Raw genomic sequence first — 24964 nt, 5'->3', positions numbered from 1 at the left:
TATTTATTGATAAGTAGTGTATAGGCAGCCTAAGAAGTGCTTATTATTCTGTTTATTTATAGATACAGGTGAAGTTGAAGCCCACTTAAGAAATTTTAGGAATTTAGGGGCATCTGAGTGGTTTAGTTGGTTAAGTGTCCGACTCTTGATTTCAGCTCAAATCATGACCTCACAGTTAATGAGTTCAAGCTCTACATTGTGCTCTGCACTGACAGTGCAGAACCTGCTTAGGATTCCCTCTCTCTCTCTCTCTCTGTCCCTCCCCCTCTCAAGCTCGCTCACTCTCACTCTCTCTCAAAATAAATAAATAAATAAATAAATAAATAAATAAATAAATAAATAAAAGAAATTTTAGGAATTTTTCTTTAAGCATAAAAGCCTTAGAGATGAGAAAAGTAGAGAAGAGAAACTTCCAGATGAGATTGTTGTTATTATCATTGGTAAACATTTATGAGGCATCATATATTAAGCATAGAGAAAAAGCTTAAAACAAAACTAAGAAGCTTTATTACCATGTTGAAAAATAAGAGCAACCAGTTCCTTTATTTTAGTCATCTTTACAATTGGCATGTTTCTGCATCTGAATCAATCATGCTACAACCTTTAAAGGTTATTAAACACCATTAAAATGAAAAATTGGTGCACTGCAATCTGCTCATCTTGCATACATAGACTATGACACTAAAGAAATAGCAATTTAATTCAATGAGACTTATTATGATCTGCTAAGCAAAAGCACTCTGCTTGATACTGCAAAGGAAGCAAATGATGAAAATACTGTTTTTGCTCTCATGGAGCCTACTTTACATTCTGGGAGAGAAACTAAGACATATAGTAATGCAATAATAAAATACAGAATACATTAGAGAAGTGGTTCTCAAGCTTCAGGGTACATTGCAGTCATCTAGAGGGCTTGTTTGGAAACAGAATGCAGGGCACCATACTCAGAGTTTCTGACTCAGTAAGTCTGGGCTGGGACCTGAGAATGTGCATTTCTAACAAATGCCCAAATAAATGCTGATGTTGCTGGTCCAAGGATTGCACCTTGAGAAACACTGCAATAGAGGTTTAAAGAGCTCTGGGAGTTCATAGGAGAGAGAACATAATCCTGACCATAGAGTCGGGGAAGCCTTTATACAGGAGTTAAATTTTTTTTTAATTTTTTTAATGTTTATTTATTTTTGACAGAGAGAGAGACAGAGCATGAGCGGGGGAGGGGCAGAGAGAGAGGGAGACACAGAATCCGAAGCAGGCTCCAGGCTCCGAGCTGTCAGCACAGAGCCTGACATGGGGCTTGAACTCACAGACCGTGAGATCATAACCTGAGCCAAAGTCGGATGCTCAACCGACTGAGCCACTCAGGCGCCCCTATACAGGAGTTAAAATTTGAGCTAAGCTTTAAAAGATGAAAATGATCTTGGTGAACAAACACATGAGAGAAGAACATTCTGGCAGAGGAAACAGCTTGAGCAAAGCTCCTAGGGAGGAAAATATCTATTTGTGGAATAATGAATAGATAATATTAAACATAGGTTAGTGTTGTAGGAGGTGTTTGAAATGTATCTTAAGGCCAGACTGTGGAGGACTTTAAATGCTAAGAAACCTGAGCTTTATTCAGCAGACAAATGTTTCCCAAACTTGCCTGATCATAAGAAACATATGGATAATATATTAAATATAAAAATTCCTAGACCTTACCTGTTTCAGAATCGCCAGGTGAAAGGGACTGGGAATTCTATGGTTTTAACAAGACTTCAGGTTGTTCTTTATTATCAAGCCAATTTTGGAAACACATGGGTAGTTTCACTTCATAAGTAAAACAAATGGCAAATTAACAGCTTTATCATAGACATGCCTTATTTTGTGCAAGTGTTTACCTGGAAAGTTAAGTGTAGTAGTTCTTAAGAAGTAGACTGATTTCTTAAAGGAGTCTAGTCACTGGGTATTCTTTCCATGAGTGAATAACCCTACAGTTTCCATTTTGTAACGTAAGGTTTAAATTATATTTCAATGAACCACACAACAGAGCTTTACACAAAAATCTTTGTTGGATTCAATTTTTTCATCTTTTGTTTTTTTTTTTCTTTCAGTTAAAAAAGTCCTTAACAGGCTGTATTTTTCTCACAGTGTTGGCATAATGGCTCCTACCTCATAGGTATGAAACAAGAATTTAATAAGCCACTGCGTAGGACGCTCTTAGTTTAGGGACTGATGCATAATATGTTCTTAGTAAGTGGTAGTTGTTCATACTTAAAAAATATCCTTAGCAGTACTTTATTTTATTATTATTATTTTTCAAAGTTTATTTATTTTTGAAGGAGAGAGAGTGCAAGTGGGCCAAGGGCAGAAAGAGAGGGAGACACAGAATCCAAAGCAGGCTCCAGGCTCTGAGCCGTCAGCACAGAGCCTGAAGCAGCCCACAAGCCGTGAGACCATGACCTGAGCCAAAGTCGGACACTTAACTGACTGAGCCACCCAGGCGCCCCTACTGAGCAGTACTTTAAATAGCCCATGGGGAAGGGGTGAAATAATACAAACAGACTGTCCCCACCTTCTGTTTGGACTCATAGTTTTTTAACTTTATGATGGTGTGAAAATGATATGCATTCAATAGAAACCATACTTGGTCTGTGAACTTTGATCTTTTCCCAGGCTGGTGATATGCATAGGATACTCTGTGGCAAAGTTGGGCAGGAGCAAGGAGCTGCAGCTCCCAGTCAGCCACAGGACCATGAGGATAGACAACCATACACTGACAAACCATTTTGTACCCATGCAACCAAACTGTTTTACTTTCAGTACAGTATTCAATAAAGTACGTGAAATATTCAACACTCTGAGATAGGCTTTGTGTGAGATGATTTTGTGCAACTGTAGGCTAATATAATTGTTCTGAGCATGTTTAAGACAGGCTAGGCTAAGCAATGATGCTCAGTATGTTTGGTGTATTAAGTGTTTTTTAAAAGATGTTTTATTGGGGCGTCTGGGTGCCTCAGTCAGTTAAGCATCCAACTTCAGCTCAGGTCAGGATTTCATGGTTCGTGAGTTCGAGCCCCACTGACAGCTGTACTGACAGCTCAGAGCCTGGAGCCTGCTTCAGATTCTGTGTCTCCCTCTCTTTTTGCCCCTCCCCCACTCATGATCTCTCTCTCTCTCTCTCTCTCTCTCTCTCTCTCTCTGTCTCTCTTTCTCTCTCAAAAAATAAAATAAAATAAAAATGTTTTATTTATTTTTTTGAGAGATAGAGAAAGAGAGAGACAGAGCGTGAGCGGGGGAGGGACAGAGAGAGAGGGAGAGACAGAATCCCAAGCAGGCTCCACACTATCAGTGGAGCTCCAGTGCCAGGCTTGAACCCATGAACTGTGAGATCATGACCTGAGCCAAAATCAAAGAGTCAACACTTAACTGACTGAGCCACCCAGGCACCCCAAATGCATTTTTGACTTAATGGTATTTTCTACTTATAATGGGTTCATCAGGATATAACCTCATCGTAAGTGTAAGTCAAGGAAAATCTGCATTCATTTGTCATATTTGAATTGCAGTAAGTTGCATAGGACTTGACAAATGAACTCTTTGACTTTCCATAGATGAATCATCCATAGAAATTTTCTCTTGGACCTCCCTCCTATGTACACTTCCTCATGCTTTCAGGTAGATTGCTCTATCTCTGTCCCCTCCTCACCAGTATTCTTAGTTGTTTTATGGTCAGAGTATATATATCTATTTTAGTATTACCTTAAGTAAAATGTAATTAGAAAATAAATCTTCTGGGGCACCTGGGTGACTCAGTTGGTTAAGCGTCTGATTTTGGTTCAGGTCATGATCTCATGATTTGTGAGATCGAGTCCCACATCATGTTCCATACTGACAGCATGGAACCTGCTTGGAATTCTTGCTCTCCTCTCTCTCTGGTCCCCCAAATCATGTGCACACGTGCAATCTCTCTCTAAATAAATACACATTAAAAAATAAATCTTCAAATTCTATTATAGTGCATTCCAAAACCAGATAGAAATGATTGCTGAATTATTCACAGTTTACTCCTTAGTAGGGTCACACAAAGTGTCTCTTTACTTTGACCCCATTTCTAGAAAACACCCTCATCAAGGATAGTTAGGGAGCTACTCCTTGAGGACCTGTAGCCTAGGGGTTATATGGATAACACCTGTGGCATCTTACATCAGAACAGGTGTCGATATAAAGAACCTCTTGGGGTGCCTGGGTGGCTCAGTCGGTTGAGTGTCTGACTTTGGCTCAGTGTGAGTTCGAGCCCCACGTGGGGCTCTGTGCTAACAGCTCAGAGCCCGGAGCCTGCTTCAGATGCTGTGTCTCTGTCTCTGTCTGTATCTCCCCTGCTCACACTCTGCCTTTCTCTCTCTCTCTGAAAAATAAACATTAAAAAAAATTTTTTTTAATTTAAGAACTTCTACTTTTGTGGGACTAGAGAAGATACCAGTGAGGAGAAAGTTAGGGCAAAGAGAAGTAAACTAAACTAAGTTTACTAAGTTTATTATGTAAATAATCTAAGAATTTCAACGTGGGTTTTGGTTAGTGGAACAAACAAAACAAAAGGAAAGGAAAATACTGGCACTTCTTATCCTTTAGCTTGTCACTTCCTGGCTGCCAATAGTTAAAGGCCTTGCCACTCAATGTCTGATCCAAAGACCAGTAACAGGAGAAACTCCTTGGAGCTGGAGTTAGAAGTTCTCAGGCCTCACTCCAGAACTACTGAACCAGAATCTGCATTTTAACAAGATCCTGGGTTGGTTACATGCACGTTACATTGTGAGAAGCACTTATTTAAGGTGGAAAGGAAAGGAAAGGAGGCAATATCAGAATTTTAAGAGAATCCATTCCAGAAGACAAGCAGAAGAGTAATGATGATTAGTTGGTTTTCTGCACATATATTTCCTATTTTAAATGTAATATGGTGATATCACTCTTGTTTAATTGCCTTTCAGTATAGGTTGTTTTCTTCACCAACTGTGTAAATTATCTTTATAATTCCCATGCATCAACTGGGCATTTTTTTTTTTTATGTAGCTTGAGAGGCACTTAGATGCTCTATAGAGTTTTGTTTTAATTAACATAATAAAAGCCGATAATTCAAAAGAGCAATCTTTGTCTTGCTTATTTTCACATTTCAGTTCAGAAACCTTTCCCTAAACTAACATATGCCTTAAAACTTCTTACATATTTCAGCAAAACAGAATGAAACAAACAAACAAAAAAAACCCAAACCCCATACTATTCTGAAAGATTTAGAAAAATGTGCATAAACCTGCACTCATATATGTTGTAACTATAATTTTTTTTATCAAAAAAGGAATGAAAATTCAGCTGATATTAGCATTTTGCCCATTGAAGCACATCCTTATGACAGTAGGTGGCTTCAATCCTTTAGAAAGTACACACACAATAAAGTCATTATTCTGGGGTTTGTTTCTGTATTGATCAGTTTGGAAATATACACCTTTTACCATTTAGAAATTTTTTAAAATTTTGAAATTTAAATGAATTCTACTACAATATTTTTTCTCATTTCAAGCTTGTTAAAATATTAGCAGTACAAATTATTCAGGTTGCAATTTATCAAAAGATCAACTCAGATGAAGTCCACATTAAAAAAAAAAAAAAAGGACAAACAAAACAAACCAAAAACAATGAAAAGAGGAAGACAACAAAAAGATTTATCAGCAAGACTCTACAACTTAAAATTTGAGACAAAATGGAAATGAACTTTCCACAACTTACTCATCCACTATTGTCTTCAAGTGTTCTAGAGCTGGACTCATAGTCAACTTTTTTATGGTCAAAGTTTTAATTTTTATCATGTACGTGGTCATTTTGTTAACCCTTTGATTTTTGGTTTTCCTTTTCCACTGAGGATATGGACTTTGCATGCTCCTTATTTTTCAATGTGAAGAACTTTAATTCTTTGTCCTACTTTGTTCTCATTTTAAGAATGACTTTGATCTCTATCAGCCTTTCCCCCCTGTTATTATTTGGGCTGTTAGGATGTTTTTAAGAGTAGATTCTTTTCAGGGCACCTGGGTGGCTCAGTAGGTTGAGAGTGAGACTTCGGCTCAGGCCATGATCTCACGGTTCTGTTCGTGGGTCTGAGCCCTGTGTTGGGCTCTGTGCTGACAGCTAGGAGCCTGAAGCTTGCTTCGGATTCTCGCTCTCTCACTTTCCCTCTCTCTCAAAAATAAATAAATATTAAAAAAAAAAAAGATACATTCTTTTCTGACCTTCAGCATTTTCTTTCCAGTGTGAACTTTCTTGGTTTCTGTATTTTTTGTTGTTTCTGCTTTGATTTTCTTCTCTCTGTGAGCTCCATAAACCTCTCCTCCTTCTCCTATCTTTTTTTCTTGATGTTACTTTTCTCTGCTTTATGACCCTCCCCTCTTGTACCCTGTTCTCTGTATCTGTGGGACTCCTTGCTTCTGCTGCTAGTTCTATCAGCGCTTCTAGATTGCACCCTTCCACTCCAGCCCTACTGCTTTCTCTCATTCTACCATTGTAACTGGTTTTCCTTTGGGGATGCTTTATTTTATAGTTTTACCCTGTACACCACTTTCTTCTCTGACAACCACAAGCACTTTAAAGATAGTGTATACATGTTTCTCATAATATCCCTTTGATATTGGGGTCAGATAAAAGAACCTCACTTTATGGGTGACAAAATTGAGTTGATTCTCCAGGTCACATGTTTCTTAAACTATTAAGAAGTGGCATCTGGTTTACAGTCTTTTTGTAGCTGGTAGAATTAATTTTTGTTGAAAATATGGGACCATTTTATTGTGTTTCAGACACACCTCAACTATGGAAAAAGAAGAAAAGCTCTTTCTTTTCTTTTTTAGAATCCTGCTGGGCACCCTGTCTCCTATGTGTTTGTTGGAGCCCAATTCCTTCCTGATGAGAGTGAGGTACTAGGAGGAGGGCTGAGGCCCCAGGACGAGTGAGGACAGAGGAGTAACTGTTGATGAGTGATGACCATGTAACTGTTCGCCTTTGGTTGTATCACGTTCCCTTCTAGACTATGTGCATCTGTTATTTGTCTCACTTTTATTGTGATCATGCTCACTTGCTCTTTGATTTCTATTTAAACTTCTCTTTAATTTTACCCCTTTCCTGATCTTTTCCTTTAGATTTTGACTTTTCTTTAACATTCTCATGATCCCTTCCTTTACTCCTTGACCCCATATTCTTTTCTTCATGTCCATTATACTTTGTATTATGTTTTTTTTTTTCTTTTTTTGTATTATACTTTTCTTAACTCTGATTTCTGTTTGCTCTTATTGCCTCTTTTAGATTTGGCCCCTTTTTCACCTTGTTTTTATTATATTATCTTTTTTTCTGAATTTCTTCTGATGTCTCTCTCTTTGCTGTTAGATTTATGGTCTTAAACTTTCTTTTCCTCTTTACTTTTTGTTTGGACTCTTGGACACATGCCTATGGTCAGTTATATTTTTCTCTTTTACTCCAACTGGGCTTTTTTGATTTTCTTTTGTTTCAGTTTTAGCTAACTCATTCTTAAGCTCCTTTGATTCATCTTTCACCATTGGATACCCTCATTCTTTGAGCTTTCTGAATCTCGTGCCTCCACTGTGAAGTAGTCTCACTACATCTGAAACGATCCCTTAAACTGGATCTGGAAGGAGTTTGATAATGTCGTAGTTCTATTCCTTTAATTTTATTGCCAGACCTAGTAACTGAAAGTCTCCTCTGCTGTGAAGTAGGCTGGAAGTTAGGTAGATCAATCTCTCTCTCTGTCTCTCTCTCTCTCTCTCTCCTCTCTCCTTTCTTTGCCATCAGCTCTGGGAGCACTTTTTCTAATTAAGAATCAATTTTCAGGCATAGGAGGGAACTCTTCTGGATAAACAATACACTTGTGTTATGCTTTAAGATTTTCAGCCTCACTTTCACTAGATGTGATTTTCTTTTCTTTCTATTGTGTGTGGGGGGGCATTTTTCCTATGTTTCTTTTTTTCTTTTTTTTTAAAGAAAATTTAAGAGAAATTTTAAAATTTCTTTTCAGAAGCACTTTTAGAATCAGAATGGGACTGAGAATCTCTTGAGCTATATGAGTCACTGGATGGGGAGGGAGGAGGAGGAGGATTTATGCGGTTTTTTTCTTTCTTTAGTTTGGGAATTAGCCCTCCACAACTGAGTGTCTACCTCAGCAAATGGTTTGCTCACTGCATCTGTTTTCTGGTTTTCTCTCTTACACAACTTCCTGCAGAGAAGTCATTTGCCCCCAAAACAACATGATACCCATCTAAATGAGGAGCTGTTTTTGTTAGGAAGAACTATGAACCGTTTGTATAATGTCGTAGTTCTATTCCTTTAATTTTATTGCCAGACCTAGTAACTGAAAGTCTCCTCTGCTGTGAAGTAGGCTGGAAGTTAGGTAGATCAATCTCTCTCTCTCTCTGTCTCTCTCTCTGTTTGTATCCTTCCTTCTTTCACTGGTAAGAGAGATTCTCTCTTGTGTTTAACAATGAAATTCTCATCTTCAAAATATCCTCCATTTTCTTCACTGAAGTCACCACCTGAGCCATAATATCTTTGACAATGCTGTGAAAAAGAAAACTCTTATAATGGCCCCTGAGTGAATATCCCTGACCCCTTTTCACTTGTAAAAAAACAATGAAATTCATCCCATGTTTGGGGGAACACATCAGAAAAAAATTCAAAGACGACTCTTCCAGCAGGTTGATTATTAATGGCAATGTCAAAAAAAAAAACAACTCGTAAAACATTGAGGATGCTGAATCATTGTTCCAATGGCTCCAATACTTAAATCTTTAAATAGAGAAAAATCAGGAACAAACTGATTCAATCAAGGACAACTGATCCAATCCTTTTGCTCCTGTACTGGTAACACTCTCCTCTCCCTGGGATCCTGTCCTTTAATGTGCTTCAGAACTACACTGCCCAGAAAACGCACTAAAGTCCACTACTACAATCACCTTTACTGATTAATTCACTACAAAACTTTTATTTTACTTTTAAAATTAATTTTTTCTAGGGGCGCCTGGGTGGCGCAGTCGGTTAAGCGTCCGACTTCAGCCAGGTCACGATCTCGCGGTCCGTGAGTTCGAGCCCCGCGTCAGGCTCTGGGCTGATGGCTCGGAGCCTGGAGCCTGTTTCTGATTCTGTGTCTCCCTCTCTCTCTGCCCCTCCCCCGTTCATGCTCTGTCTCTCTCTGTCCCAAAAATAAATAAACGTTGAAAAAAAAAAATTTTTTTTTAAATTAATTTTTTCTTTCCGTTGTTATCTGATACATTTTTAAATAGGGAAATAATTGAATGGTACAATAAAACAAACCTTAGATTCTAATTCAGAATTTCAACTTACAGCACTAGAAAACAGCCCACTAAAATACTAAATTACTTACCCGTAGTAGAATTACTTGCCCTTGGCAGAACCAGAATTGAACCCAGGTTGGCATTATACTTTTCCTACTTTAATTCCTATTCTTAAGCAATGAGGTTATACCTCATACTTACTTTTGTAAACTTTTTATCTTTTATCATAAATGTAAAATGTACTTCACTCTCTTCTTCCCTAAATGTATTAAGGAATTCTTTTCTAGCTATGAGGCAAAATAGTTAAATTCTAAATACAATTTAGATAGAAGTACAGCTATTGCTATACTTATAGTTTTGAAATATTGCACACGTATAAATTTTAGTATATTGTATTGTAGATTAGAATGGTCTTGCTATGCATTACTGTTTGAAAATGACCAAATATGGTTCTTTCATTGAACATAGTGATTGAAGAGCTGTTTTATACTACCTATATTAGAAAGATGAATATGAGCAGGTCATGTTTCAAGGGACCCATAGATGATCCAGGTAACAATGATCAAAATGCAACAAAAACATAGGCCTGTTAAAGTTATCAAGGTGTTTTGTTTTTTTTTTAATGTTTGTTTATTTTGAAAAAGAGCAGGGGAGGAGCAGTGATAGAGAGAGGGAGAATCCCAAGCAGGCTCCACACTGTCACTGCAGACGCCCGACACGGGGCTCGATCCTATGAACTGCGAGATTATGACTTAAGATCAAAAGTCAGACGTTTAACCAAGTGAGCCACCCAGGTGCTGCTAAAGTTATCAATGTTTTTAAAAAATTAATATCATTACCATCAAATTACATTACCGACATGTTTTTTTCTAGACTCTACAAAAGATTTATAGTGTCTGGACTTCTTATGGAGGTAACATGCAGACATAGTCAAATCTTTGAAAAGGAAGGCTACACATTCTTTTAGATAGTGGATTATAAAAAGTTAGAGAATGGAGTGACTTTGGAAAGGAGCAAGAGATCACAGTACAGATTGACAGATTCTGGAAGAAGAAGGGAATAAAGGGACTGAAGAAACGAGTCACGGGCATCTGACAGATTGGAGTCAGGATCATTTACATGCATATATGGTATATAATTAAAATGTACAATTTGGGCTGAAAGGAAATTACAAAGTCGAGAACTTATTATCAGTGTATAAAGTAACCCATGTTTCTAATGAAAGAAAAATATTTTAGTTGGAAGACTTACTCATTATGGGAAGTTAAAGTATTTAAAATTTAAAATAGTTTTAGATGGGAACAATAAAACATATATCCTTCCCTACTTTAATGTATTTTTGAGATATTAACCAACGTTGTTGTTGTTATTTTGTTTTGTTTTGTTTTTCCTGTTGTCTCTTTCATTGAGGCAGCTAAACTATAAATTAGATGTTCCTCAAGGAAGGGTTATCAAATCCTTGAATTTTAAAATTTCAAATCTAAGATCCAGACTTGAGATAAAATAATTTGAAAAATACCTGATGGGTCAAAACCTATTTTTCCTGCCCCCAAGACTGAAGATTCTCTAGACTTGGAGAAAAGGAGAGAAGTCAGTGGAAAAGAAAAGAGCTCAGATGCTGGGTACCTGAAAGAAGACCCGGGCTCAGCTTTCTCTTGGATTTATTCTAAAGTCATGTGTGGTAAGATTGGGGGAAAAATAGAATACTCCTCTCTGCTCAATTTTATAAATTTAAGAGCAGAAGGAATGTCACTATTTCTGTGTACTTTGAGAAGGTGACAAGACCCCAGAGTTCTCCCTCACTCCTGCATGCTGATGGCACAGAGCAATAGGGTAGAGATGGTGGTGTGGTAGGTTAATGTTAAAAGGGGAGACTGAGGTAGCCTTGTAGAGTCCCTGTGGGCATGTAGAACAGCAGAAGCATTTCCCATGAGCCAAAGGCTACTATAGGGATGAGATAGGGCCTGTTGGTGCCACATTCCTTTTCTCACTCTCCCAGAAGTCACAGAAACTAGTGTCGAACACAAGGAGTACACAGCTGTAAACTTTGTGGACTGCCAATCAGGACCAGGATGTGTGCCTCATCACAGAGAGGATGACAACTAACAACAGGAGATGGTCCCCTGGATCATAAACACAATCCCAGCATAAGGGGAGGGGAGACCGCATTGATGGAGATTGATTCTCCAACATCCAGTGGAATGGGGGTTTGCAATAGAAACTAAAAGTTGGCATTTCTTGCATACTTGAGTTTATGATGTTAAACTTGGACCCACTATATTATTAACAGTGATAGGTTTGTGAAAGAAGTCTCATTTTGTAATATCATTAGTAACAAGTAACACCTTCAGATTCAATATGATCTACCAAAAGCATTACGACATACTAATGTCAACTGGTGTAGAAACTCAGATCTGAATCTCAGTCATCAGGTAGAGATTTTGCTCAGGTGCTGAACATATCTTCTCTTTTTAAAAAAAGCAAAATAGAACAAAACAGTACTAGCTAACATTACTAAGTATATGTCCTGTACTTTGTCCTAAGCCCTATGGATGGCATATTTAATCCTTTCAATAGTCCTATGAGGTAAATACACTCATTATGTATGTATCTTATGCATGCAAAAGCTAAATGTATTGCCAAAGGTTGCAAATCGTGAACTTTATGTGATTTGAGAACGCTTTGCATAATCATTTTGCTGTTCTGTCTAGAATGAAGTACTGAAATACTACATCTTTAAAGTTACATCCAATCATCAAAATCCATGTTTTTCTAATCTTCAGAGTTTTCCTGTTGGAGAATTTAAGACAAATTCAAGGAGGCTCTTAGTCAAGACACATTCTACAGTCTCTTTCTCTGGTTTCCAGAGAAGCAAGATGACCATGACCTTCTCCATAGATGTCCCGATCATTGAACCAAGCCTTCCCCTTTACACGTCACCTATCGACACGAGTAGACATCTTTTCTTCCCATTTGGCTCTGAAACTTCAGGTCTCTATTTTGATTTTTAGTTTTTACACTTAAGCTACTGTATTTTAGTTTGTTTCTCTGACCTGCCTCTCCCAAGGCTATTTATCTTCCCTAGATCAATGACTTCATTCCGAAACCCAGTATTTTGAAAAGAGAGGGGAAAAAAGGAGGCCCTGTTTTTAACAAAATACTCTTAAAAAGGGAAACTTGGGTTTTTTTGTTTTGTTTTTGTTTTTTTTTGTGTGTTTTTGTGTGTGGTGTTTTATTTTGTTTTGTTTTGTTTTGCCAGTGCTGTGTTATAAAGCTTCCCTGCTGCTAATCCATGAAAACTAGCCTAAATAAGAGAGGAGACACAGCTTTTTGTGACCTCTTCTGGGATTATAGTACTTCAGTCATATCTGCTTGGAATATAATTGTCATCTGGCTATTTTTCTCCATAATATATAGTTACATGTGATTTTTTTCACACCTCTCATTTAGGAATATATTGTTTTGAAGAAAAGTTTGAAAGTTAAACACAAACCTTTACTGAGAGTATTTGATTATCTATCTTATAAAAATATGACTGAATAAAGTTACACCTGAAGTTCTATTTTTATCCTTAAATTAAAGTTTAAAGAAAGAAAAGGGATTAGCAGTTATTATTAGATTTTTATGTTAAAAATTATGAACTTTCAATATATAAATTTCAGGTTTTTCCCAATACGCTTTATTACTTCTTCTGATTGTCTTTTCATTTTCATGTGCTGTCCATCAACCAACTGTTTCCTATCCTTTTGGGATTTTCCTCAATTTCTGTTTGCATTACAATGTCATATTTCTTTTATTTTAAATGACTTTAATTTCATTTTTAATATATAGTGAGAACACACTGTAATAAGTTCATTTCACTACTTTTCAGTTTCAAAATAACTTTGTCTTTTGAAATTTCTGCCTCCTAAATTAAGTCAAGCATTTCAGAGACTTCATAGAAAGAAACATTCTCTTTTCTCTTTAAAAGAATTCCATGCATCTAAGCACTTTTATAAAGTAGAGGTGTTTAGTAACATAGAATCTCCAGTGTAATAAATATTTCTCCATTGGGATATTTCTATTGGCAAAATTATGTAAAGCAATTTATAGCTTCATGCTCTTATAAGAAAGATTGTTTTCTTTCTCTTCTTTCTTCACAATAAAAAGAGCTTTATTAGATTTTTTCTGATTATGAAAGCACATGCTTATTTACAATAACTATACTATAAAAATAATTCAGCAGTTACATGCAGTAGACTTGTATACATAGCAACATAGATCTGAAACACATAGTACTAGGTGGAAAATGTAAGAAACAGGATGAGAAACCATCTAAGTAAATTTAAAATATCTGTACAAAAAAATTTTTTTAGGATTATACAAACAAAATAAAAGATTTATATTAAATGCATTAGGATAGTTGTTGTGGGGGTGGTTTGGGTGATCTAAGTAGGAAATGGGGTTCAAAGATAGTAAAAGAAGAAATTTCAGATAATTTAAAAGTACGAGGAATTTAAAATCACCCTCAGTTCCACTCCTTGATAATATCACTGCGCATAGTTTGGAATATAGCATCCAGATAACACACACATACACATGCATACACATACACATGCATGCACACACACATTTTAAAGTGGGATTATAATCTGCTTTTAATCTTATTTTCATTAAACAGTATAATATAAATCTGTTGATATAAATCATTTTTAATGTAGTACGTGCATGGATCTGCATAACCTATCCAATGACTACCCCATGGATGTATATTTAGGTTTTTTCCAGTTCTTTTTAATGACTAATGTTACAATTAACATTCTTATACATGTATCTTTATCTACTTGCCTTTCACTAGAAATGCCCATTTAAATTATTGAAACAGGGGCACCTGAGTGGCTCAGTCAGCAAGTCGTCTGACTTAGCTCAGGTCATGATCCTCTGTGCTGACGGCTCGAAACCTGGAACCTGCTTCAGATTCTGTGTCTCCCTCTCTCTCTGCTCCTCTCCCTCTCATGCTCTGTCTCTCTTTCAAAAATAAACATTAAGAAAAATTTTAATTATTGAAACAAGTTGTCAAACTACCTTCCAGAAATACCATTTTCACATTCATAATATGAAACTTTCTGATTCTCACAAGGTGTTAAAGCTTAAAACACTTGTAAAACAAACAGCAACAAAATTATCTCCATATTCCAGGCCATCCAAATGTCCAGATCTCCTCAATAGAATTAATTTACTCACTTAGTACCTTCTGTTCAGTGGGAGGTCAAAGACTACAAACCATGTTAATGTCATTACACAGCTGAATATTTAGCACTGCTTTGGTCTGACCTATACATCAGGGACTGAGTGAACTACCAGAGAAAAGCAGAAAGGATGCAGATTCACTTAAGTAGCACATCAACTTTTTTGCACTTGTACATGCATCGGAATCTTGAATGTCAAAAAAATTAAAGTCTTTAATTACTAATAGTGGGATCCATATTCTAAGTAGTTGTGAGTTGTCTGTTTTTCAACTTCATTCCTAAAGTGGCCTTTATTGTGTTTTGAAGGTTCTGACCTCATTGGCAACAGTCAAATTCATTTTCAAACATAGCCTCCCAATCAGACAACAATTCCAGCCTGGTGGGGTGGACAGAGCTGGGCTGTAGAGCCAGGCTGACCCTGGGCTGTGTGCAAAGTCATGTGGCCGCAGGACCTTAGGCTAGTTACTAAACTTGTCTATTTCCTCATGGTATTACACAGAGGTAAGAACTTCCATTGGGTTGTATCTCCACTATCTAGAACAAATATATCAACAAATCTTTGTTCATTCATTCAAGGTAACAATTAGCAATAATGAATGTGAAACGTCTGGAATCTAGAAAATACTAAGTGGTAGCTATTGTCATATTGAGATAAAGTAAAGGGATGTTGTTGAAGGAGAGAAGCTGAAAGCAAAGAATTTCAGATAGTCTGGATTGCTGGTGAGAGCCCGAGATCAGGTTCTAGGGCCACTGTGAGTTTGGAAATGTGGAAATTAATATTGACAGCTTGGAAGAAGAAAAGGAGTTGCTCTGAATTAGGCTCAGCATTCAGGGTTACCAACAGCCCATCAAAATGGAAAATACCTACGTGGCTTTTAACCAGGTGTGAATGTGAATAATCAACTCATCAAGGTAAAGTCTTTAAGCTTTTTCTACCCGGTATCATTGCTATACCTAAAGCCATATTGCAGGAAGAACTGCCAAATGCATGTTTTCTTAATGCCGCTATGTGGCAGGAATTTAAAGTTATAATCTCTTTTCAAGGCACATCTTTATTAAAGGGGAATCATTCAAAGCCATCTGAGTGCAATTACTATATAAAGGCTAATTGACCTAATTAATCTAATGTGGGTCAATGGCTCTATACTACCCAAAGAACATTTTCAAATGAAAAGGGGGAAAAAAGCAACTCCAAAAGGGATTTCTTTAAGTGAACATCCTTAAATTTAGTGAGCCTGATTTATTCCTTGCACACAGATATTATATTGCTACATATTATATTGCTGGAGTGGCTGAGCTGGGATAAAAAGAGATAGACTAATTCTCTGAGGATCCTGAGGAATATTTTGTTTGTCACTCAGGGGAAGGCACTATATAAATTACATTATACCAATACTGCCTCTTTCTGATAAGGTAGTACTGAAAGAAGAATTCAACATGACAAGAAGTCAAATTTACTATCATACTGTTTTGATTCTCTTGGTGATGTGATAAAGTGCATGCTGATACCTGCTTTTTATTTGATTAACTTACAGCTCCTTTGAATGTCAGCTTGTTCCATTTGAAGTACTGGCTGCCAAATATAAACTGGGACTGATAATATCTGAGCCTTATGATTGAGGAAAGAATGTATAACACACGCCTGTGGTAGGCAAAATAAAGCCTCCCAACATGTTCACGTTTTAATCCCCCAAATTTGTAACTATGTCACATTACATGTCAAAAGGGACTTTGCACATGTGAAGTTAGGGATCTTGAGATGGAGAGAATATCCTGGATTATCCAGGTGGGTCCAATGTACTCACAAGAGTTCCTATAATGGAAAGAAGGAAGCTGGAGAGTCAGAGAAAGAGATATAAGGATGGAAGCAAAGGCCAGAGAGAAAGAGAGAGAGGAGAAAGGGAGATAGGTTTGAAGATGCTGTGCCTCTAGCTTCGGTGATGGAGAAAAAGGCTGTAAGTCAGGGAAGGCAGGCAGCTTCTGGAAAAGTCAAGGGAATGGATTCTCCCCTAGAGCCTCCAGAAGGAATGTAGCCCTGGATTTTAAAATCAAGCAACCTTGATTTTAGCCCAGTGACATTAATTTTTGGACTTCTGACCTCTAGAATTGTGAGTAATAAATTTGTATTGTTTTAAGCCACAGAGTTGGTGGTAATTTGTTATAGCAGCAAGAGAAACTACATGCCACTTTTGGGGCTCATGGCATAGAGCTACACTAGTGTCATTTTAGTTGGATTGAAATGACTTTCCCAAACTGGACCTATAATCCAAGACAAAGCTAGGGCAAACCAGGGAAGCACACAGCAGAAGCTCTTGCTTGGCCTTTTATTCATCACAAGCTCACTTTGTTCCCATTTATTCTGAGGCCTTTTAGAGAAATGGAGTATTAGTGAAGGTTCCTAAGTGTGGGAAGAAATCAGTCCTCTTATGAGTTAATTCCCCTTTCCTCAGGTTTTAAACTCCAAAGACATTTTCTAAAATGATTTGCATCTATAAACAATGTCTTGTAATCAACCTGGCCTCTGTTCTGGCCAAAACCTTTAGAAAGTGGTTAAGCATCTTCACTGGGAGTCACTGGCCCTGGACATGGCCTTGAGCTAATAAGGTAGAAAGGGTAGGAGTTTTGGGCAGCTGATCAAAATCTTACATGGGGTCAAGGAGTTTTAAAAGATAAATGGGGCACATGGGTGGCTCAGTCGGTTAAATGTCCAACTCGAATTAGCTCAGGTCTTGATCTCAGGGTTGTGAGGTTCACGCCCCATGTTGGGCTCCACTCTGGGTGTGGAGCCTACTTTTAAAAAATGGTAATATATACAGCCACTGTGCTAAGGAGCACTTACATCCATTAAGTAACATGTGCATTATCCTATTATCCCATGCTTATTATCCCAACTTTCAACTGAGGAAAGTAAAGCTGAAGAAATGGCACTGTGCCCACTGTCACCTATAGCAGGCTTACTCAAGGGCTGGGCTGTTAACCACTACTCCATGTCCCCTCTCCACATCAGAACTTCCCTGGACAATTCTTGGAACACTTGGAAAGTGTTCTATAGACAGAATCATGGCAGATTTGTTGTTTTCTTGATGTTCTGAGTGTGCCACCCCAGCAAATTCTTGAGAACGCAGGCAGAGTTTGCAAGAGGAAATGTATATATCACTACAACACCAAGCAAAGTCCTCTTGTCAAATGCAGTCAAAGAATGGGTAGGTTGTGCAGTGCAAGCTTGGCTTTCTCTGAGGCACACTAATTCTTATGGGCCTGATGGAAAGGCCTGTTAACTGATGGCATGATCATGACTCCATTAGAAGAAAGACAAACAATGAAAATGAGTAAGTGCACAGTTTGATTCTGACCATTGCAATGGACCCAATGAGGAAGAAAAGCTGGAGGAATCCAGTGAGACCATTTAGGTTGGATAGCAAGCTTTCCGATGAACATGGGTGAAAGTGAACAGGATGACACATACCCAAGGTCCTGGAATAACTCAAGTCTTAGAAGAAGGTTAATGGTCAGAAACAGGTAAAAATGCTAAAGAAAATAAAAAATTTAGAGCAGGAGGAATTCTGGGAAGGGAAAAGCCCCAGCTTGAAAATAATGACGATAAGTTAGTATATAATAACAGTGAGGAAAAGAACTTCTCCACTCGTATTTTACCATCTTTTTTTTTTCTTGGTAAGAAGATTGGAAGATTGACTGGAAAGTGTGGACAAGTGTTAGCAAAAGGAAGTGGCACCCCAACTTGTCCAAGAATCCACATCTGAACCATTGCATCCCAAGGGAAGGTAATATAATAGATTGGGAAAATAGGCTTTGGGGTCTGATACACCTAACATCTACTTTATTCTCCTGGCAAGTTACTCAACAGTTCCAAATTTCAGTTTTTTCCCCTGTAAAATTGGGATAATAGGCTGCCTCATAGGGGAGGGAAACAATGCAGCATAGAGCACTTTAGCCAGCACCTGTCACATAATAAATACTTGATGCACAGTGGCTACTCATTGTATCATTATTATTTTTATAGACTAGTTTACATGACATCAGAAATATTTAATTGTGAGGAATAAATATTGTGAATGAATAGTTAATAAACCTAGAACTAATTATATTAAAGATAGTTTCACCTGTTTCCAAGGTAAATAGTGATCTCCAGGAATAGTGTAGGTTCAGTAAGGTCATGCCAACCTAAATGCATTTTCCTTGCTCTAAAGGGATATATACTGGAAACCAGAGGAATTTTTATAGACCAAGATTATTTTTATAGACCAGGTATTACAGCCTGACCAAGAATCTTGTGATACCCTTATGAAAGAACTGCACTGGTTGCTACAGGTAGGAAAACTTTTAACTTGTTGAATAATCCTAACATTGCTACTTAAGAAATATAACTCCACTGGAAGATTTCTGGGAGGAATAACTTAGAGATTGGCCCCTCAGTCCTAAATTGTTTGACGTTTTCACTAACAACTTTTATGTTAGAATTTACAGCTCGCTGATTAGTGAAAGAATGCTAAATTGTAAAATTAGGATTCAAAAGATTCTCATATGGCCAAAACAACAGACTAAATATAACAATGTGGAATTTTCCCACAAAATTCTAGTCTTTGACTTTAGTGTAACATCAAACCCTATAAGTAGAGTATGGGGTACATGTCTAAGCAACTTGTATTATTTTTTCAAAAGTTTTATTCGAGGGGAACTTGGCTAGCTCAGTTGGTAGAGTGTGTTTTGATTTTGTGCTTGTGCATTCAAACCCTGCATTGGGTGTAGAGATTAATTAAAAATAAAATCTTTAAAGAAATTTTTTATTCAAAAACAAGCTGAGTATAAGACAACCATAATGTTTTGCTTCCATCCCTGGTAATGTTGAAACACAGAGAAGACAACTACTTGACAGAACTTTATTGAAGGGATTCCACTAAATTTGATGGGATGGGTTTGGATGGGATGGGTTTGGATTTGATGGGTTGGAAGCTTCTTAGGTATCACTATATGTGTATGATTTATATAATTAAGCATACAAATAATTTGGGGGGGACAAATTTCTATTAAAAATACATAGTACAGGTGCCAGAGAAGCTCCTAAATCACTCTCTACTGTAGTTGTAAATATACTTGGCAAATTAGTATTTAATCTCTCATTAAATAAGTCATTCAAAATGTGAAAAATTTCATGATGATGTCATAAACAATTATTCTTGTACATCATTGTATTAAAAAGTAAATCAATGTGTGCCACCCTACCCCTATGAGTATGATTACTATAGAAAAAAAAAAACCAAAATAAGTGGTGATGAGAATGTGGAGAAATTAGAATCCTTCATACTGTTGGTAGGAATGTTAAATGGTGTAGCTACTATGGAAAACAGTATGAAGATACCTCAAAAAATAAATAAAATTACCATATGATCCAGCAATTCTACTTCTTGGTATACAATCAAAAGAATTTAAAGCAGAATTTCAAAGAGCTATTTGTTTATTCATGTCACAGCAGTATTACTCACAATAGCCAAGAAATAAAAGCAACCCAGGTATCTATCACTGGATGGATGGATTAAAAGTGTGATATATACATACAATGGAATATTACTCAGCCTGAAAAAGGAAGGAAATTCTGACACATGTTACAACAAGGATGAACCTTGAGGACATTACATCAGTCACAAAAGGACAAGCACTTGTGTGACTCCTCACCTGAGGCATCTAGAGTAGTCAAATTCATAGATACAAAAAGTAGGATGATTATTTCCAGAGTCTGGAGGGGTAGAGGGGAATGAGGAGTTATTATCTAATCAGTGCAAAGTTTCAGACTTGCAAGATTAAGAGTTTTGGAAATGGATGTTGTGATAGTTGCACAGCAATATAAATATACCTAACAATGAAGTGTGCTCTTAAAAATGGTTAAGATGGTAAGTTTTATGTTAAATGTATTTTATTACATTTTTTAAAAGTATACCAACGTAAAATCTTAAATATATCAAGAGCAAGCTATCTCCCCCTTCTGACTCCTCCCCTGCTACATGTCACTCCTATTGGCTGGATTTTGAGGGTGTGTATATGATTTCAGTTATCTGCATTAATATCATGCTAGGATGTTGTTGCAGTTATAAACCTCTCTGCTAGTTCGATGTGGTAGCGATGTTTGTCTCTTTGCCAAGCTGGTGACAATTTAATGATAGTATTGTCAACCAGTGTCTTTGATGGTTATACACATTTATCAGACCGTATAATCATCTCTACTACACCAGTTGCTCACACACCAGAAATGAAGCTCCAGTAACAGTCTATTACTCTGACAAGGATAATAGGTCATTATTACCAAATCAGCAACACAGTGCTTTAAAAATAAATGACCCTGCTTCCCATCATTATTTATTTTTCATAAGTGCCTCAGATTTGTCTTAGCATCTAACAGCAGGAGACAATTATCCCATAATCATCTTCTTCTTCTTCTTCTTCTTCTTCTTCTTCTTCTTCTTCTTCTTCGTCTTCGTCTTCATCTTCTTCTTCGTCTTCTTGTTTGTCTTCTTCTTCGTCTTCGTCTTCTTGTTTGTCTTCTTCTTCGTCTTCAGCCTGTCTTAAATGGTTTTAAGTGGTAAATTAAATGTTTCTGTTGACCCTAAAGTAGAAACCTGGGTGGTTTTATAGGAGCATTAATTAGAAAATGGGTGGAATTCATTCCAAATGCATACAATCCTCCTTTTTCATCCAGTTCTGTTGAACAAGAATGGCCAGCTAGGAAGATGGTAGTGAGAGGAGAAAAGAGAGCTGCTGTGTGCTTATCACATGAATGAAGGCATTTTTAATGTGGTCTTAACACTGTTTGATTGGGCCAGCAGAGTGTACACACAGTCCCCAAATGTTGCCCCTTCTCTATGTAGAGTGTTTTCAAAGGGAAACTCGTAACTCCAAAAAGGAAAAATTCCTCTCTGCTGGCCGGAAGTTCTCCACCGCCACCTCCCCTCAGACAGGACAGCCCGAGGGAGCCTGAGAGGGTCTTCCCCAGCTGGACACCTGCTCTGACCGCCTGGCAAGAGGCTCTGCTGACAGGGCCACCCTTCTTGCACTGAAGTCTGGATTAAATCACAGTCCCTGCTGGAGATTGGACGTTGTCTACAGCTTCAATGGCAGAAGGCCCCAGGAAGGACAAGAGATTTGTATTCTAAGGAGGGAAGGAGGAGAACTGGCTGGGTGAAGATCGTGTTTCTTTGGCAACTGAGAACCATCCTTTTTAGGGGTGGCCACTAGCTTTCAAAACAAAAAGAAGCTGGTAACTGTAAAAGGCTACGATGGGTTTCCTGCTCCCCCACCCTTTTAGAGGCAAAACCTATTTATGAGGCTTTATTAAGTGCAAATAAGTCCCTCGGCTTCAACGGAGAAGCAGCAGCTGCTGAAGATGTGGTCATTTGCATATAAATGACATGATTTCAGCTCAGAGAAGAATATTGAAAAATATACATGTCGACAATGGAATCCTGATAGATTCACACATATTAAGGTCAGATATTGTAATTTTTAAGGCTGCTGCATGCTGATGACTGCATCATATAACACATTCAATTCTGTTTGGGTTATATGAGTTTTATCTTCTATGAAATGGAGGATTTTTATTGTGAATTAATTAAACTACTTTTTTTTTCCTAAACATGAGAACATTTAGGTCAATAAGCTAAACGCTCTACAAATGCAAAGACTTCGTGACAGCCAAAGTTACCAACTGCAAACTTGGGTTTTCTGTACAGCTAACAAAGAAGCATGTGTGCCCAGGAGTCTCCCGTGGAAGAGATTGTGTGGCGCTTTCTCTAATTTTAGTCTGTCCGCTGCAGGGACAACCTGTTTTTTGAAGGGCTAAAGGAGGCTCCAGTTTTTATATTCTAAGAAGTTTTCGAACAGCCTGACTATAAGATGAGTGGGGAAATTACTGTAGCCCAGAAATGACCACAAATTTGCCAAGTGCCCACTGTTGTTTCATTGCCCCATGACCTGTGGCTTGGAGTTCACAGCTGGCAAGAGACACATCCTGGAATCATCCGCACTGCTCCCAGGCAAGCATCCTCCAGGCTGCCTGGAGGAAGTAGATGGGTTTCTCTCAAATATGCCCCAAATTTTGGCCCTGCACCAGTCAGGCTGCTTGTTGACTCCTTCCCCATCTGCAAAACAAATTTGTTTAGAAACTGCTTGTGGTACCTTGGCTGCTGAGAAGGCCATAGGAATACACAATACTACCTTCACCTTGTAATCCAGCCCATGGCTCCCTCAGGGAGAACATTTTCCTCTAAATGATGATCACTTAAGTGTTAACTTTAGATTTGCTCATAAAAAATAGTAACTTTAAGTAACAGACTTGATTCCTATTGACTCAGTATTTGATCACTGAATTACTTATTAAATAAGTCAGGTAGCCAATTCTCAACATATTTTTAAACCCTACATGTGAACATTTACTAGATGAATAAAGTCCTTGGTCTATACACACTTTCTAAAAGAGATGACTAAAGATGACTAATAAATAATGAAATAGCTATCAAGGAACAAGGGAAATTTAGAAACTCACCATAAATATATGTTTTTCATAGAGAACCTTAGAGACTTTATAGAACTCGATTATGCTAACTTGAAAAACAATCCCAGTGTCAATTTGCTGATGTATTCAATATATTCTCTTAAAATAATTTGTGGAGATACATATGATGCTTTAGCTTTAAGAAAGATTTTAAAACTCAAAATTTTTAAAAGTTTAGTTCTGGTCATTGATCAAATTACACACATAGAAGGTGATTATATTATCCAAAGTTAGGCATCTGATTAAGAGAGAAGGGTGATTAAACCACCCAGGGGTGGAGCCAGTAATTGTGGGGCCTGAAGCTTATACAATTTGGAGGGCTCTCTTTAAAAGAATACAAAATTACTGATACAAAATTGGGTAAATATGAATATTAGGTTGAGAAAAAAAATCACAACAAAACTACAAACTAAAATCACAGCAAATTACAAACCTCACAAAAGCCACAAAACTAACCTGCCGTGATCGATTAGCTGGCTACACACCTCAACACTTTTCCCTACAATTGACTACCTCTAATATGACTGATTAAAAAAGGGTTTTTTTATTAATGCTAGTTTTTTAAAGTTTATATCATTTCTGCAACTTGCTACAGGAAATGTCACATAAGGTTTTAGGATTGTTGTCAAATTGGGGAAAACTTCTATTTCTTTCACACATGAGCTGTAAAATTCCAGGGAATTTCAAGTCTCCTTGTGGAATGACTGATCCTAAACACTTCCATGTTTTCAGAGTACCTACAGCCATAGGCCACACTGGTTTCCATGGTGATGCGCTCTCAAGCCCTTTGGTGTCCCTAGAAATAGTATTTATGGAAGCTGTCCTTGTATCAGGACAGTTGGTAATATCTTTACAGTATATGGAATTGACTGTAACATATATAATTAAATGAATTCGCAACTCAACTTTGGCACGGAAAACGAATCTTATTAGAATGAGCCCTGCTGAAAGATTCCTGGCCCCCTCTGCCCTTGGAGAGTCTCATGGTTCCTATGTACCTGGTCATTGCTGATTTTCATTGCCCAGAATCTGTGGTGAGAGAAGAGGAACAGAGAAAGCAAGCAGAAGACAGTTGAACAGTTTCTCTCAGCAGTACAAGCCCCTTCGAGGGAAAGAAAAAAGTTGTTTTCCAAATTCATGAAAACACTGCCCTCCAAACTCCCTCCTATCAGCATTCTTTGTTCACCAGTTCAGTTTGGCCAGACTAGACTTAAAACCACAAGAAATGTCACAAGAAATAGAAAGATAAGAGCCCCAAGTGGACGTCAGTCTCCCTGGGGTGTGATTGACTGAACACAACCAATTCTCTAGTGGATCCATGGTCCCCATCTTCTGGAAGAGCTTTGCTAAAAGCAGTGCATCCTGGATGAAATGGACACTCTGTTCCATCCTAGGAAGAAGATGAAGCTGGCAGTTTAGATTGCTGAAAAACAGTTTGAGATAAGCTTGTGGTTCCATAGAAATTAATCCATGCCTCTAGATAGCATGTAAGCCTATTGGAAAGCTTCTTCAATTCAAGCAGTTAATAATATATCAAGTCTTGTAGCTTAAGGGATACAATTTTCAAAATTATTGTACTGAGGGAATCATAAATTCCACCAAGAGGAAGGTTGTAGTCCAGATATTTTATTTTAGATTTCCATCTAGGGTGCATTATGACACGCCACATGAAAGTCAAATCGTCCATGTAAAATGGTTTCCAGGTGATAAGTTTACCCCAAGGGGTCCAGTAAAGTAATACATTCAGAGTTATATCTGACTTTCACAATCTATAAAGACTAGTTATCAATTTTTTGAAAGATTTGATAAGCAGGAACAAAAAAATAGCTTATGGATGCTGACATTTGTCTCATTAATGG

General features: G+C 37.5%; 1 pseudogene; it reads right to left on the bottom strand.

Annotated features, from left to right (window-relative positions):
- Positions 1-5823: 5823 nt before the first annotated feature.
- LOC115519750 lies at positions 5824-9512 on the bottom strand (annotated as a pseudogene).
- Between the last annotated feature and the right edge of the window lie 15452 nt (positions 9513-24964).

Source organism: Lynx canadensis, chromosome C1 (genome assembly GCF_007474595.2).
Source record: "Lynx canadensis isolate LIC74 chromosome C1, mLynCan4.pri.v2, whole genome shotgun sequence".
NCBI lineage: Eukaryota > Metazoa > Chordata > Mammalia > Carnivora > Felidae > Lynx > Lynx canadensis.
This window is presented reverse-complemented; position numbering and strand designations above follow the sequence as displayed.